Here is a 16946-nt window from a genome sequence, read left to right on the forward strand (position 1 = left end):
TATCTAATTTGTTCAAGGTCACACAATTAGAAAGTGGTCAAGGCTGTATCAGAAACACAGATGGATGTAGAAGCATAAAATTTCAGTGCAAATTTAGATGCCCTTCCCCTCCAAGAGCCTTTTATTTCTCCATTGAAAAAGACACGGTCAAATACATTTGGTGTCAGTGAGCCCCAATAGCTTCAGGAACAACTACATATTTCTAGTGTATTTTAACCCTTTATAAAAATTCATTCTCATTTATTCATTGTATTAACATGGGACTCAACATGTCTTCAAATTCAGTCTTCTAATCTTTTGAATAAGCTGGTATTACATAGATGGCACTGCTATCAGAGAGTCAACAGGCTTCTTCAGAAAGCTTGTTAGAATGCAGATTACTAAGCCCTGTCCCAGACATTCAGGTGGCCTGGAGTCAGGGTCCAGGTGACTTGTGCAAATGGCCCCGGGCCCACATATTAAGAAACACTGGTCTTGCTTATAGCCCCTGGAAATCCAGAGCCACTGAATTTTCTTGGAATAGAACTGGAGATTTCTTTTCTGATAAGCTTTGATATTGAGTAGAAATACACAATCTGGCCACAGCCTCTATGGTATGGCCCGCCATGGTGCTGGAAATCAGGCAATCCATTTAAAACATTTTTTTCCCTCCAAGGAGACCATTTTCCTTTAGGGAAGACATTAAACTTTCATGTTATTGAGGAAAAAAATCATTTTAGAGTTTAGGGAATTTAGGAGGGAGGGAGGACACCTGATGAAGAACAAAGCAAGGAGGCCCAGAAAGAGAAAATAGAAGGACCGAGAACACGCTCCCAGCAGGTCTTGAGCCTGGGCTCATGTCCACCTGGGAAGATCTGAAAATAAGAATGCCTGGGTCCCGCCTCCAGAGATTCTGATGGAATTAGTCTGCATGCAGCCTAAGCGTCAGGATTTTTAAAAACTTTCCAGATGATTCTAACGTACCGCTAAATGGAGAACCGCTCCTTACTTCTGCCCCTGCTCACTTTGCTCAGCAAAAGGTAGGAGGTTTGTGCCCAAGTGAAAACTGTAGCTGCAAAACAGCACATCCACTGAGCCCACATGGGACTAGAAAACCTTATGTTCTGTGTTGCCATGCTCCTGGGACCACAGCAGGTGTTGACTGAGTCAAATGTAACGATTTTTATTTTTTGGCCATGCCACGTGGCTTGTGGGATCTTTGTTCCCCAACCAGGGATTGAGCCCGGGCCCTTGGCAGGGAGAGCAGGGAGTCCTAACCACTGGACCGCCAGGGAATTCCCCCAAATGTAAGGCGTTTAAAGGAGCAGCATTTTGTCTTGCGCTTTGGTCTTGGCATAGATGCACACTCAATGGATCTAGATAATAGCAAACTGATTGCAAGCACTCTGGTGTTTAGTGTGCATGTAAAAGTTTATGGTTTATTGAAATGGGCACCAGCAAGGGTCTCCTAACCCACAAAGGAAGTCTTTAACGGCCTGTGGGTTGGCAGCTCACAGTAGAGAGAGCGGGTCTCTTTTTTCTGTGTGTTGCGGGAATTGGGTTCGTGAGTTTTCGCGATTTTCACTTATGTAAAATCCCAGCCACAATGTTGCATTTCCATTAACTTAGTGGATACAGTTGTGTGTTCTGGCATGACTTCCAACAGTAGTCCCTGCACTGGCGAAGTCTTGCTGTTTGACACTGACCTATAAAACGTGTTATAATGATCTAAAATAAGGGAAAGAAATGAAAAATAAAATCAGCCACAGAGGCATTTTGAAATGAGGTAAGATTTGAAATGGCTTTGGCACGTGCAGTGTCCTATAAAGTCAAGTCCACGACTCAGCTTTTCTTTCATTTTTAAAAGATTCTTGAAAAAAAAATCCAGTAATATTTATATGATAAAAGACTGGAGATTGTGAATTCATAGCAAAAGCTGTCTTACAGAAAGAATCAGGACCTGCTTGCTAACAGCTTATCTTGTACATCTTATAGCCAGCCACAGGCAGTCACAAAAATCTCTAGGCTGTGTTTAGAGATTGTCTACCAAGAGCAGGTTATTATATAAAGATGTCTAAGATAGCACTTGGTACCCATCACACAAAACACCTAATTTCCATTTAATGGCCAAAAATAATATCATCAACATTCTTAAAAGAAACAAGCTTACACACGTCAAACTCAAAAATGAAATGCCCTAGTTGCCACCTCCTACCAAACCAGACCCCAGGGCCACCTATAGAGAAGATGTCTATTTCAAGTCTAAGAAACATCTCCCAGACTTGTATGTTCCTTAAACGTCCTTTTCCCTTTTTAAGTGAAAAGCTGTGCAGAGCCGTGGCTGAGAGCTCAGCTTTGAAGTCAGGTAAAGCTGGGTTTGACTTCTAGCTCTGTTATTTACTGGCTGTTTGACCAAGCCAGCTACTTATCCTCTATGAGAATCAGTTTCCTAATTTGCAAAGTGGGCCTTAGCTACTTCATAGGACTGTTGTGAAGACCAAGCTGAGTGGTGGACTTGACTTTATAGCACACCACATGTGCTAAAGCCATTTCAAATCTTACCACATTTCAAAATGCCACTGTGGCTGGTTTTATTTTTCATTTCTTTCCTTTATTTTAGATCATTATAACAGGTTTATAGGTCAGTGTCAAACAGCAAGACTTCGCCAGTGCAGGGACTATTGTTGGAAGTCATGCCAGAACACACAGCTATATCCACTAAGTTAATGGAAATGCAACATTGTGGCTGGGATTTTACATAAGTGAAAATCTTGAAAAAATAAACATGAAAGGCTTAGTAAAGGGCACCACAGTAGAGTAGCTTCTGCAGAATTAGCAGCACAGGGCCGAGTTTGTATGGAATTATCTTCAATTCGGCATACAGTGGCTGGTGGATGTAGGGGACAAGGAAACAAAAGATGACTTTCAAATTTTTTGCTTAGCAGCAAAAAAAAGTTTTTTTAATCTTTTATATCATCTTCATAGCCAGAATGCTCTTGTAGATTTATTTAATGCTTTTTACTTGAAATATTAAGAGTAAATTTTCTGACACTGGGTTACTTTCTGCATTTTACAAGTCACCTAAACTCCTTTTCTTAGTCTTCACTGAGAGAAGCACTAAGTAAAGAGAGAGAGAGAGAGAGAGAGGGAGATACTGGGTTAAATTTTAGTAAAGTGAGATCCTCGTAACTCCAAGACCCCCAAGCCTAGGCTGGCAGCAGATGCTGGGATGGCGAGAAGCGGGGCAGCTATGATTTTCTACGTCTCACCACCTTACACTTACACTTAATAATAAATATTTATGGAAACGAATGAATGAATTAGCTCTGCTCTGTTGTGTGCTGACAGCTATTTGTGTGAACTAACAATGACAAATGCTTCCCTCAGTATCTCAATTCCTGGGTAAGTCATTAATATTTATCCTGAAAATGCTGGCTCTGTGGGTGTCTGGAATATTCAGCACTTCCTAAGACGTCTACCTGTACATAATTCCATTGCCAGTGTGTTGGCTGCAAACTTCTTTATATGAATAGTGGACAGTTATGAGCATTTTTGGCCTTCCAGCACATGAGCCTCCTTCCCGTGCTGGGGAAATCTTCCAGAGTGGGGGCTCTTAACTGGAAGTGGAGTGCCACTTCTCAGAAGCTCTGAACACCCTTATTGTTCCAGACCCCTAGAGATTGGCAGGAACCTAAATTCGCCTCCACAGACGATCACCACGGGGTCCCAAGGTCTGGAGTGAGTATGGCACGGGGAGCAGAGGCAGCTGATGATACCTTCCAGAGGCAGGAGGAGTGCTTGCCTCCATCTCCAGTCTCTAGAGAGACATCGGAGTCAAGAGTCCAGTGCTGCAGTCAGGCATCCGTCATCAGCTCTGTGACAGCACTCTGTTCCCCACATGTGTTCTGCCTAAACTCTCCCTTGCTCCTGCCTAGCCTCCTTAGGTGTCTGCCCATCTTATAAACAAAGCTGGTTCTCCAGACTTCTGGGTGAGTCTATAATTTACGAAGTATTGTCCCAATAAATTCCTTTTCTGATTAAGTTACCCAGAATCGGTTTGTATTGTTTTCAACCAAGAATTCTGATAGTCACAGTAAGACTGGATGGAGTTTGTGAAAGATGAATAAGGGCATACAATCTTTTTAAACTAATTAATCTTTTAAAAGCAATTGTCATTACACTCATGTAATTAACACTAGTTAATTAATAGTAGTTAACACTCTGTTCATTTTTATAATCAATCCAATGCCTAGCATGAATTAAGAACTCAATAAATATCTTTGTTGAATGAATGAAGAAAACACAATAATTGAAATTAAGAACTCATTAGCTAAGCTTGACACCAGGTTGAACATGCAAAAACAGGTGAGCTAGAAGAGAGCTGAGTAGAACATTTTCAGGCAACAGCAGCTGCAAAGAAATATGTTTGTGCTTTATGTCCCCATGAAACTTACAGTCTAGCTAAGAAGAGGAGACTGACTTTCAAGAAACAATTTGTGAACAGCAAAAGACAGAATTGTATATAAATAAGGGGCAAATGGGGAAACGTGATGGAAGAATGTACATATTGTGTTCATTTGACATTCCTCTTTTGGTGTTTGTTGAATTATCCCTCACTCGCCAAGCATAAAGATGTGGGCAGGAAACGATCCAGAACAGAATATCCATGTACTCATTGTATTAGTTTTGAATGATGTCAGCTGAAACATTTATTCTCTGAGATCTGTGTATTGACCAAGCTATAATGCCAGGTTTGTCTATTGAGGTTTGGTTCAGAAATAGCCATTGTTCTCTCTAATTAGAGAAGGCAAAGAACCAGAAATATTGTTCAGCGACATCCCTGATCCCAGTCAACCTCTGTGGAAGCCACGGAGTCATACAGAGGGCTCCTCTGTCGCTAGATGTATCAGCCAAGCACAAGCAAATCAAAATAATTTAAGAAGGATTTAATATAGAGACTATTTTCAAACGGTGTCGGGAGCTTACAGGGGATAGTGAAATACCCTGGGCTGTTACCTGCTCTAGGCCCAAGGGGACAAGGTGAGAGAGTAACTATTAAAAACTGGAAGGAGAAGGTCATAGAGAGATGGCCACCTAAGAGGAACTGTGACTTTGAATCAAGGGAATCAGCCTGCCCTGGAAAACACTGCTGAAAGGAAATCTGACTTACTCTCTTCCTTAACTTATTGAATAACCCAGCCAGAAGCCAGAGGATAAGAAAGGTTGCTGGTATCATCTATGTAGCCTCCAGGAGACAAGGAGCAGGGTGGGGAGGGGAGGGATTAATCTGGAGGGAAAAAGGAACATTACCTATCCCACCACAGAACAGTGGTTTTCAGTGTGCTATACCCCTTAACTAAGTTGAAGGACACATAAAGATTTTCCTAGGCGTATGTGGCAAGGGGAGCTCTAAGACACTACAAGCTCTATATCTTTGACTTGAATTTGTATTCTTTCCTAATATTGATCTGCCAGAGAATGTGCCTTTTGTTGAGGCTACTTTTTTCCCTACCTCCCCTTCCACAAAGGCCTTAATTAAGCTTTTTTTTTTTAAGTTGTATCTTACCCATCAAGAAAGAAAGATATACCTCTTATCTATATTGATGCATTACCATGAAGTATGAAAACCTTTGAAATGACAAACAAAAGTACAACTTGAAACATTGGTGTCTGTGAACTCTCTTTCATCAAAATTTATAACATATTTAATTTATTGTGATCAATTGTGCACCTGGTAAATTTGCAATGGTTACTCAATCCATAGGAAAAATTTTCTGACATTTAGAGCAGCGATTGCCAACAATGGCTGCACGTTATAAAGACTTGGAGACATTTAAATATACCTTAATGCAAAAAGCATCCAAGACCAATTAAATAAGAATTTTTAGAGGTAGGACCTATATATCAGCAATTTTTAAAGCTCCCTAGGTAATTCAAAATGCAGACAAAAATGAGAACAATTTAATTAGAGACTTAGAGAATTAGAAACCATTGGTCATAAAAATTAAATTCTAAAAATATTTTGTTTAAGAAAAATATTATATGGAAATCACAAGACATTTAAGTCTAAGATTACATTACATAGGGATCCTACATTACATAGGATACTTTTGGAGAAACTAGAATGAAAATATGTAAATAAAACAGTTCAAGGAATGAAAGAAACAGTTCTAACATAGAACTTCTAAACAAATAGATAATGATATTTATCAAATTTTTACTATGTTGGGCTAAGAGAGAGTAGCTTTCAGCAGACCATACTTCTGATGAGGCAACTAGAAAGGCTGGATAAAACACAAATAAAAATTCTCTTGACCTCCTGGAGGTCATCAAAGAACTACTAAGGTAACCAAGACTTGATGAGCCAAGATCTCAGAGCAAAGAAAGAAAGGTGCACTGACATTCCTTAAAACAAATTACAAATTGAGGTATTTGCTGATTTCAGCCCTGGACAAGAGGCTGAAGACTCAAGAAGAGCATCATAGTGAAGAGGCACAGAAATCAGTAGAGCTTTAGGCAATCTTACAGGCTCAGGAGGCAAAATTTAGAGTTAGGGATGCCGAGGCATCTAGGACTTGGGGGACCAAGATCTTAGAGAAAGGATGTACAAAGAAATAAGCCCCGTGCAAAGTGTTTTCCCTTCAAAGGAAAGCACCAAATATTAATCTTCTCAGGGCAAAATGCTATGTATCTAATCAAAACAGCTTCTGAAATGCAGAGTGGTATTTTCAGCAGTGTCAGAGGGCGGTAAGATTCACTGATTGTAGCAAATGTACCACTCCGATGAAGGACGTTGATAGTAGGGGCTGCTGTGGGGGGTGGGGTGGGGAGGTGGGGGGTGAGCAGGGGGTATTTGGGAACTCGTTCTTCGTGCTATCCAGTCTTGCTGTGAACCTAAAACTTCTCTAGAAATAGAGTCTATTTCTTAAGTAATGTCAAGCATACCAAGAAATGGGACCAAAAAGAAGAAGAAAAGAGAACTATTGATGACCCAGTTACTGAAGTACTAGACACAGACTTTCATCTGTGTCAACATATTCAAGAAAATGAATGTTAAGATGTAGAATTTCAATAAGGAACTAAAATATATTTTAAAACATCAAGTGGAAATTATCAAAATGAAAAATGCAATAATATAAATAAGGAATTCAATAGATAACCTTGACAACAGATTGGATATAAAAAGGATTAGTGAACTGAAAGACAGAATAATAGATATTCTAGAGAGAGAGAATAAGAATAAGAAATATCTGGGGCATAATGAAATTCCATCAGAGGGACATCCTATACTCTACCCAACCAGCACTCCTCAAAATTGTCAAGGTCATCAAAAACAAGAACAGTCAACACCAAGGGGGACCTAAGGAGACATAACAATCAATGTTAGTTTATTAATTATAACAAACGTACCATATTAATGTAAGATGTTAATAATAAGGGAAACTGTGTGGCTGTATATGGGAATTTTCTACAATACCTGCTCAATTTTTCTATGAATATAAAACTATTTTAAAGTACAAAGTCTATTAATTAAAAAGAGGACATTATGAATAACTTTATTCCAATACATTTGAAAGTTTAAAAAACACAATTGAAAACCACAATTTTGATAGCTCAAAAACCACAATTTACCAAAATTGATAGAAGCAGAAAATTTTAAAATCTGAATATTCTTATATCTGTTAAAGAAATTGAATCTGTAACTAAAAATCTTCTTAATTACAAACAAAGATATCTCCAATACCACCTAATTTTAGAGGTAAATTCTCCAAAATATTTAAGAAAGAAATGACACCAATCTTAAACAAACTTTTCCAGAGAAGAGAATAATTGCTTCTTTAATGAGGGCATTAAAAATGTGATTTCAAAATATGGTAAGACCATTATAACAGACAAGAATTATAAGCCAATCTCTTAAGAACACAAATATTTAAATCTATGAAAGTATTAGCAAATTAAATCCAGATATATATCATACACATACACATACATATATGACAATGTAATTTACCCAGTAGAAGAAAAAGGGAGAAAAATTATATAATCATCTCAATAAATAAAGAAAAATATTTAATATAATTTAATACCAAATCATAATTTTAAAAGTTTAGCAAACCAGGGATAGAGGGGAGTATTTACAAAAATTTTCTTTCTCTGATAAAGAATATTTACCAAAAACACCATATTTAATTAGTACATATTGACAGCTGTCTTCATGAGATTAGTATGAATCAAAGATGCCCACTATCACCTCTTCTATTCAACACTGTATTTGAGGTCTTATCCATTTCAATAAGGCAAGGAGAACAAAGTTTTAATAAATGGAAAGAGAGGAAATTGTCACCAGAAGATGACAGTATTGCATGCATAGAAGTCTTCCAATTAAAAAAACTAATAAAATTAATAAAACATTTTACAAAGTTATGAATAAAATATTAATATATAAAAATTCAATGTACTTCTATATTTCAACAATAAAGAGAAATTTAATTTTGAAGTGATACAATTTATTTGTTAGAAATCTAAAGGAATACTGAAAACTACAAAACATTATTGAGAAAAATTGCGCAAGATCTAAGTAAGTGGTAGACATACCATGTTTATATGTTGGAAGACTCAGTATTAGAAATATATCTTCAAATTAATCTAATATATACTATATATCACAATATATATCGATATAACCTCAGTCAAAATCCAAGCTGGTGTGTGTGTGTGTGTGTGTTTGTGTGTATGTGTAAAACAGATTCTAATTTTGTATAGAAATGGAGTCAAGAATAATCAAAGTAATATTGAAAATGAATGAGATGGGAAATGTATACCACTAGACCATATTATAAACCTGTTGGGATTAAGATGGTATGGGACCTGCAAAAGAAAGGGCAAATAGACTAATGGAACTGAATAGTCTCCAGAAACAGCCATGCATATAAGGTCACCTAATTTATAACAAAGATGGCCTTGTAGTGTTATGTTGAAATAAATGTCTTTTCAGTAAATGTTACTGGGTCAATTGTATGTAGGGGGAAAATTAATATTAGCTCTACCTCACACAATGCACAAACAATCAATTCAAATTGACTTTTACCTAATCAATTAGGTAGTACAATACTAGTTGTATAATTAAATGTGGATGCTAAACCAATAAATGTAGATGAAAACTTGCAAGAATATTTTTTTGATGTTGGGTGGATAAAACTTTCTTATACAGGATACAAAAGGTACTAACCATAAAGGGAAATAATTGAACATTGGTCTATGTTAAAATGAACAACTTTTACATTGAAAGACACCACTGGTAGAGTAAAATGAAAGCCAAAGAGTAGAAGAAGATATCTGTGAAAGGTATCAATACATCAGACAAAGGACTTACACAGAGAATATATAAAGAACACCTATAAATCAGTAAGAAAATGAAAAACTCAGTAGAAAAATGGGGAGAAATCTGAATACACACTTCACAAAAACAGGATATCTAAATGGCCAAAATTATTGGAAAAAAAGCTCAAATTTCATACACATCAGAATAAGTAAAATGAAAAAGACAGACTCCCAAAGGATGTGAAGCAACTAAAATCATCATGCACTTCTAGTAAAAATGTAATTTGTTACAAACACCCTGGAAAAATGGTGCATAATACCAAATAAAGCTAAATATATGCTTGACCTTATGACCTAACAATTCCACTGTTAGATATTTACTTAACATAAATGTTTACACACTTCACAAAAGGCATGCACAAAAATATTCATAGAAGCACACTCATAATAGCCAAAAATTGGAAAGAAGCCAAAGAAGCATAATAAATAAAATGCAGTATATGCCTATCATGGAATACAATACAGCAACGAGAAAGAAGTATTGCTACATGAAACATAAATATCATAAAGATAAATCTGAGCAAAAGAAGCCATACTTAAAAGAATAACTACTGAATAATTCCATTTATATAAAGTTTAAGAATAGGAAAACGAATCTATGTTGCTAAAATCACAATAACCGTTACTCTGGGGCAGGAGAATGGCTTTGGGAGAAGTAAAGAGGAACTTCTTGATTTGTTTGTTTGCTGGTTACATGGATATGTGGTTCACTTTTAAAACCAGTGAGATGTACACTTAACACTTGTGAACATTTTTAATGAATGTTATACTTCAATAAAAAGTAGGTTTTTAGAAAAATCACTATGGTATTTTGATGCCATTAGCATCTTTAAAAGAATAAAATAATGGTTGAAATTTTAAATGTTATTTATGGACAACACGCTGGAAAATGATATCGTTTACAATTATTTAGTGTTTTGGTGAAAGTATTTTAGATGTTCACTTAAACATTTGTCAGACAGTATATCATTTTTTTCTTTAAAATATTTTGGTAGATGTTTGAGAAAAAAGATTGAGGACCACTATTATAGTTTGTAGCACTCTCGGTAGAAGAAGCAGAGCTTTATTTGGGTGCTACTTCAGTAAGGGACTGTGGACCTGTATGTATTTAATATTCTCCCAGTGTAGGTCTCAAGTTCATCAAACATTAGTTTGTAAAGTTGGTGATATAAGTAGGTGAAGTGCTCTAGCTGATGAAAAGTTGTTAGCGAATTCAATGGTCATGCCAGCAGTGCTCTAGGATGTCAATTGTGGGCAGAAATCATCCCTAGGATCAGCAATGCTTTCTTCTCCCTGTCCTTCCCTACTGGTAGAGGGGGAGGCAGTGATCATACAGATGAGGGAATAAACCTTTTTACCGATCCTTTCTTGCTTTCTGGGAAATTGTTCCCTGTTAGGTCAGTCCCAGCTTTGGGCATATTTGGAGGTAGGGGCAATGGCATGTTCTGATTCTTCTGCTTCTAGAATTTTCTAGAATTTACTAAGTCCACCTCTTTGATCAGGTCACTCTGCTTCTTCTCCCCTCTTCCTATGCTTAAAGTCTTCAAGAAACTCTCCACATAAAATGTAAGTTACTGGCCAGTTCTACATCTGCCTCTGTGCTGACACCCTCCATCCTCATCCTTCAACCTCAAAATCTCTGCACCTTCCTCCCCCTCCTCCTTCACCTGTGATTGCAATCTCATCTCTCTCCCCTGTTTCCTGCTTCATCCATTATACTGTTCTTCTATGTACCTTCAATGTCCTTGCTGCCAATAAATTCTTCCCTTTTGTTTTAGCTACAAAGTCTTTATTCTTCCCCCAAATTTCCCTTTTGTCTCTATTCCCCCCTTGGGTACCAAATTTTGTTGTCCATCTCTCTGAAAGAATAGTCTGGTCTTAGAAACACACTTGCACTCCAGTCATTCGCTATGTAAACTCATACTATCTGGATCCTGACCCATAATTACATGGAAAATCTCATGGAAAAGTTGTCTGATGGACAAATCCAATAACTATTTCAGTCCTCATCTTCTCTGACTCACCTGTGTCATTTTCCCCTGTAGACAAGTCTCTCCTCCGCAGGACAACTATCTTTGCTTTGATAAGGTGGAAGTTACTGACCTAGTTCCCTCTCTCATCAACTTCTTCTGTGTCTTCCTTTCTTTCTCTTGGCATCCAGCCTTGTTAAACGGGGAGTTCCTTCAGGCACTGCACTAAGAACACCTCTTACTACACCTCACACTCCTTGTGCTTGCCTTCTCATTCATTCCCTGGTGTTGGCCTTACACATAGGAGCTCCAAACATGTGTTACAGTGAGAACTGAGGCCTCAGCGAGGGCTCTTGGGTTGGATCTGTTGACTCTTAAATCATTTATTTATTTACTCACTCAACAAGATGATGGTTGCATGGTGTTTTGTGTGTGTTTGTATGTTTGGCATTAAGCTGGAATGTTTTCAATTTTAAGGTACCCAAGAGCAGAGGCCATGCATATTTAACTAACTTTCCACTCTTTAGTAATGATGATGTTGGCGATTTGAAAGCTTCATCTTTCTTACTTCTTTAAGTCTCACAATAACATCTCAAGTGGCCCTTTTCCCTGATAATCCCAGCTTTTCACCAATGACTTGGCCTCTGGATGTAAGGGCAGCATATGGGAAACCAGTCAGAAATAAACAGTGCTTCTCCAGCAGTGCGTGAATCAGCAGCCACAAGTTTACATTTTGGAAATAGTTTTGGCAGTTGAGGAAATGTTCCTGAGCTCATTGGGACTGTTATCGCTGAGTGGAAAGAAGGAGTCATCTGAGGGTGAGGTGGGGCAAAATGAAATCAGTGGAGAAGAGGTAGCAATTAGGCTAACTCAACAGAAACATGGGAAAGGTTAGAAACAAATATTCCACTGAAACTGAATGTGATTTAGAGCCAGAAAATTCCTGGGAAACCACAGGAGCCAAACCTCTCATTTCACAGATAAGGGGCCCAGAACGGTTGTTATACGAATATGTCAAAGGCAGAACCACACCAGGATTCCACAGCTCCAATGCCCAGTCCCTGCTGCCTTGGTATGCTTTCAGGACACAGTCTGCCCAGTGCTGGCCTGACGGTCCTCTCTGGTGGGCCTTTTAGGCTCTCAGGAGTCTTCAGAAGCATAGCCAACAACAACTTAGCAACACTTTCACAGAAAATCAAAGAAGGCAACAACTTTGCAGGAGCTAAGTTGTCCACGTTGTACGTAGATTTTTTTCTTCCACCAGAGTCTTAACATCATCCTAGATGAGATTATCCACGTGTTGACTCAGCCATCGTCCCCGCCTTGTGGTTTCTTGACCTTATACTCCATTCCTACACATCAGTCCCCTCCCAGGCCCACAGTCCAGCTTGCCACTGCCAGGAACTGCTGTCTCAGGAAAATTTCACTCTCCGACGTCTGTCTCTGGTTCTTCCACTTCTCACACTAGCTATGTCTGTTCTGTGAACTTTCCAGTCCCACTCTGCCTCCCTACCCTCCCACACTTCTCTTGGCTTCACTTTTCTCACCCAGCTTGGACCCCATAGTCAGTAATTTCAACCACATCCTTGCCAGCATCTTTGAGTCTCTCACCTCCATGGTCTCTGAGTGTTGGGGCCAACAGTTCATAACCTCACTTAACCCCGTCACTTCCATTTGCTCTGTTCCTGATGGCCTGCTAAGTTCAGTTGAAGAAAATTACAAAGTTATAAAAATTAGCCACTGGTGCGTATTTATCATTTGCACCCTCACTTGGTCCCTCACTAAAGCTCATCAGTCTTTTTACTCTCAGCCTCTTTCTATCTCCCAGATTGCGAAGTTCTCACTTTAGCTCTTTCACTTGCCTGCCATGACCCTCAGAGATGACCTCATCTCATAAGAGACCAGAAAAGGACCCAATGATGTACCGCCCTCAGATTCCACCTTCCCACCTCCAAATAAATACATCTTTACCCACGCTAATCTTCTTCAACCTTCTCTCAAAAAATATGAAGCTATTTAGATACAAACACTTGTGCTTACTCCATTCCAATAATAAGGGAAACCTCCTTATTGCACAGAGACATTAAAAACCATCATTGCACTGGGAGAAGTTAAGCCTTCTGCTTTCCCTCTTTTCACTTGCTAATTGAGTGTCTAGGTCTAGTTTCCTCTAAGTTTTACACGCACACACACACACACACACATACACACACACACTCTAATTTAAGAAGTCTGTATAAGTGAGTAAAATTAATGTCTTTGGTTAGTAATGGATTTTCTTTACAGAGCTCAGGGAAAAATAAATTTTGGTGCATGCTAGGTCTGAACATTTGTGTTTCTACACAGTCTCCTAGTGAGTGATTCATATTAGTTCTACCAGTAATGGAATGCTGATTCTCAGCAGTTAACACACATAGTTAACCTACTGACATCGTATGAAGTGAATCTTTTTATTTGCAAAATTTCTAAATTGACAGGTCAGCTTTGGGGTTACTTTATAAGGCATTCCTGATACCTATGATCTCCAGGTATGTTTCCCAGAATTTATTTTAACTAAGCAGCAACTATACACATTACATTTTCCCCATGAATACCATTTCTGCTGGGAGAAATTACTTAGCCATCTGCACATCAGGAAAAAATGGACATTTTGATGGTCCAGGATCCTGGCAAAAAACACACTCTATATTTCATAGGAAAGCTGAGAAAAAATACAAAGGTATGACATCCCCTAAATAAGTATCAGTATTTGTCCCTCCTTATCAAATAAACATAAGAAACATTTGAGTGTTTCTTGACTTATAGCTAGGTTGCCATTAGACAGAAAAAAGAACCCCACATATAATAGGAGAAGGAGATCCTACGTACTTTCTTTGGCTAGCTACCATTTTCAGTTTAGATATTTCCAAACTCCAGGCTGATGGCCATAGCAATGTTCTGTCTTTCATAAATTTGGGGTAGATACACACTCAGAATTCCTAAGGCTTCCCTAGGCAGTTGATCCTGACCTTTGAGGTCCTTAATCTACAGAGGAGGATGGAATGAAGAGACTAGGCCATATGTTACCGTGTTTTATCATGACTTGTTCATAACTTACTTATTACACTTGGCACATGACATGATGTCCACAGCTGTACTTCTTTCCTGAATTTGTTTGGAGCTGATGGATGATGACCCCTGAGCCAGGCTGGGCTGGCCCCCATTAATGGTGCCTTTTGCAAAGTTATTTTGTCCAGTATCAGAAATAACTTTGCATAACTTATTGCATTGCTTTATTGAGTTTAAATAACGATGTGTGTCATCTGATAGTTTATGAAGTAATGCACACATGCTCTTAATATGGCAAGCGATGCCCAGAGGTCGGGGCAATTTAAACATTCAACGTCTCCCCTTCTCTCTCTCCCTCACACCAAAAAAAGAAAGAAGAGGGAAAGTTATCTTATTCAGGAGTTAATAGGGAACTCTAACAGTTTCAGGTAGGGTTTAAGGATTTTATGTGTTCTATCTTTTAAAAATAGCCATAAGATGAAAACCTTTGGGAAAGTTTAACCAAGTTTAGGAGAACTTATGAATATTTAGTTCCTGTGGCATTTTGGAGAATCCCAGAAAGAACAGGAACCTCTTCCTTTGTGCTTACTGTCAGGGTTTCCACTGATGTTGCTGTGGTTCTGAGCACTTCTGTAGACCAGATCTCAGGACAATAAATGCAGCAAATTAAATATGGCTCCAGTGGTTTTGGACCTGAACCAATAAGTTATCTTTATTAATGCATGCAGAGGAAAAGTTCTCATTTTTACTGCATTGTTTCCTTAATGATAAAGGCAGTAACAACACTGAACCAAAACACACCAAAGAAATCTCTAGCTTTTGGCAGCCAGGTTAATTTCCCTGTGTGCTCGGTACAGTTAGGACTTGGCACTGTCCGACTCACTCACTCCTGTGTTCCAAAAGCAGCCCCCTCCCCATTTTCTCATGCTGCCTCTCTTTGCTTACTCTGACATTTTCTTGGCTTTAGCTGAAATTTTGACACATAAATCCCACTTGTCCAATGATATTGTAAAACAAGCATCCAAGTGTCAGCACATGGCCCTATGGTCTGGGGACCAGAGTAAAATGAGGAGCTTTCATCTGCCTCCAGCCATCTGCAAGTAACTTGAAACCCGTCTCCAGTGCAGCTCGGTTTTTTGGCCTGGTAACACACGCACAGCAAAAAGAAAGTGCCAGAGTCATCAGAACCTGTTAACTCTGTAAAGAGCAGATAAAACTGTATAATTTTTAAACCTGCCTCAGACCCATCTTTTAGCATTCAATCAGCTGGTCTAAAGTCTCTTTTCAGTTACAATCTCAGCAAACAGCTCTAGCCTGTTAAGATATCGAATTTGCAAAACACTCCCAGTCTCTTGGTCTCACATCTCTGGACTTGAAAATGGCTAAGACTCTGATAGGACTTCTGTGATCCTTCTGAGTGTGAATCTGAGACACTTCCTTATCACTTAAGGATAAAAACAGAGACTTGAAGTCAAGATGTGGAAAGTATCTTATCAAGAAGCAGGTATCATCTTTTTCTGGACCAATCCATAAAATATCTGTGATTTTTCTTTATTCTTAGCAAACTTAGAGAGATTTCTGTGGAAATTTTGGTTTGGTTTGCAAGAACGGTGCAAAATTCCTGCAAATCAATGAGGAGAAAATCAAGAAAGAGAGGATGTAGAGAGGGAATGACTGCTAGAAAATGCCAGTCCATTCCAGGTCCTTGCGTGGACAAAGTCAACCTCATTGAATATCAGTTTCTTCATCTATAAAACGGGGACGCTAATAGATACTTCAAAATGGCTAAATTGAATCCAGAAAATTTATCTAAACTGCTCAGCAAATGTTAGTATTTATTATCTTCTTCTTTGCACTGCTCTCCCAGCAGTAAGGAACAAGTATAAGAACCAACCAGAGATAGTTTTGTTACTGAATTAAGTCATGTGGACCTGGCTGGGGCCATAACCCAGCCAAGGTTCTCTGTCTTGGTGGGGCAGGGTCCTTTTTCCATTTGGGTTCAATAAGCTGAATAACGAAACTGCAGCTGAGACCGACACAGCACAAGCTTTATTCAGTTGCCAAAGAATGGAGAGAGGGGAACTAAGTTCATGGCTCAACTTCTCACCCACCTGGTGAGGGATTTAATTTTAAAGAGTAAAGACAAAGGGAGGAGGAGTGAGGCTAATGATGGGGAGGCACATGCATTAGTCTACCTGGGAAGGGGCAGAGCTTTTTTAAGAAAGTGGACTGTCACCCCCTCTTTATCCTTTTTCGGTCCTTAATGTCTGGTCCTGGCTGCTGGTAGGTGTGTCATTTAATATGCTAATGTAGTCAAATCAGCATATAGTGAAACTCGGGGTCTGTTGGAGATCAGATTTGTCGCCATCTTGATCTTAGTTAGTTCCATCTGGTGCTTTTTGTTTGTAGCTTCCTTTATTATCCCTGGACCCTTTAACTTAAAGATTTATGTTAACTCCTTCACAATGATACACATGATGACTACCCAAACATACACGGACACACCAGTACATGATTTTTGTCTTTGTTCCCCATTATCAGCAGTATGTTAAGATCATTTGAACCTTT

This window comes from Globicephala melas, chromosome 5, assembly GCF_963455315.2.
Source record: "Globicephala melas chromosome 5, mGloMel1.2, whole genome shotgun sequence".
NCBI classification, from domain to species: Eukaryota; Metazoa; Chordata; class Mammalia; order Artiodactyla; family Delphinidae; genus Globicephala; species Globicephala melas.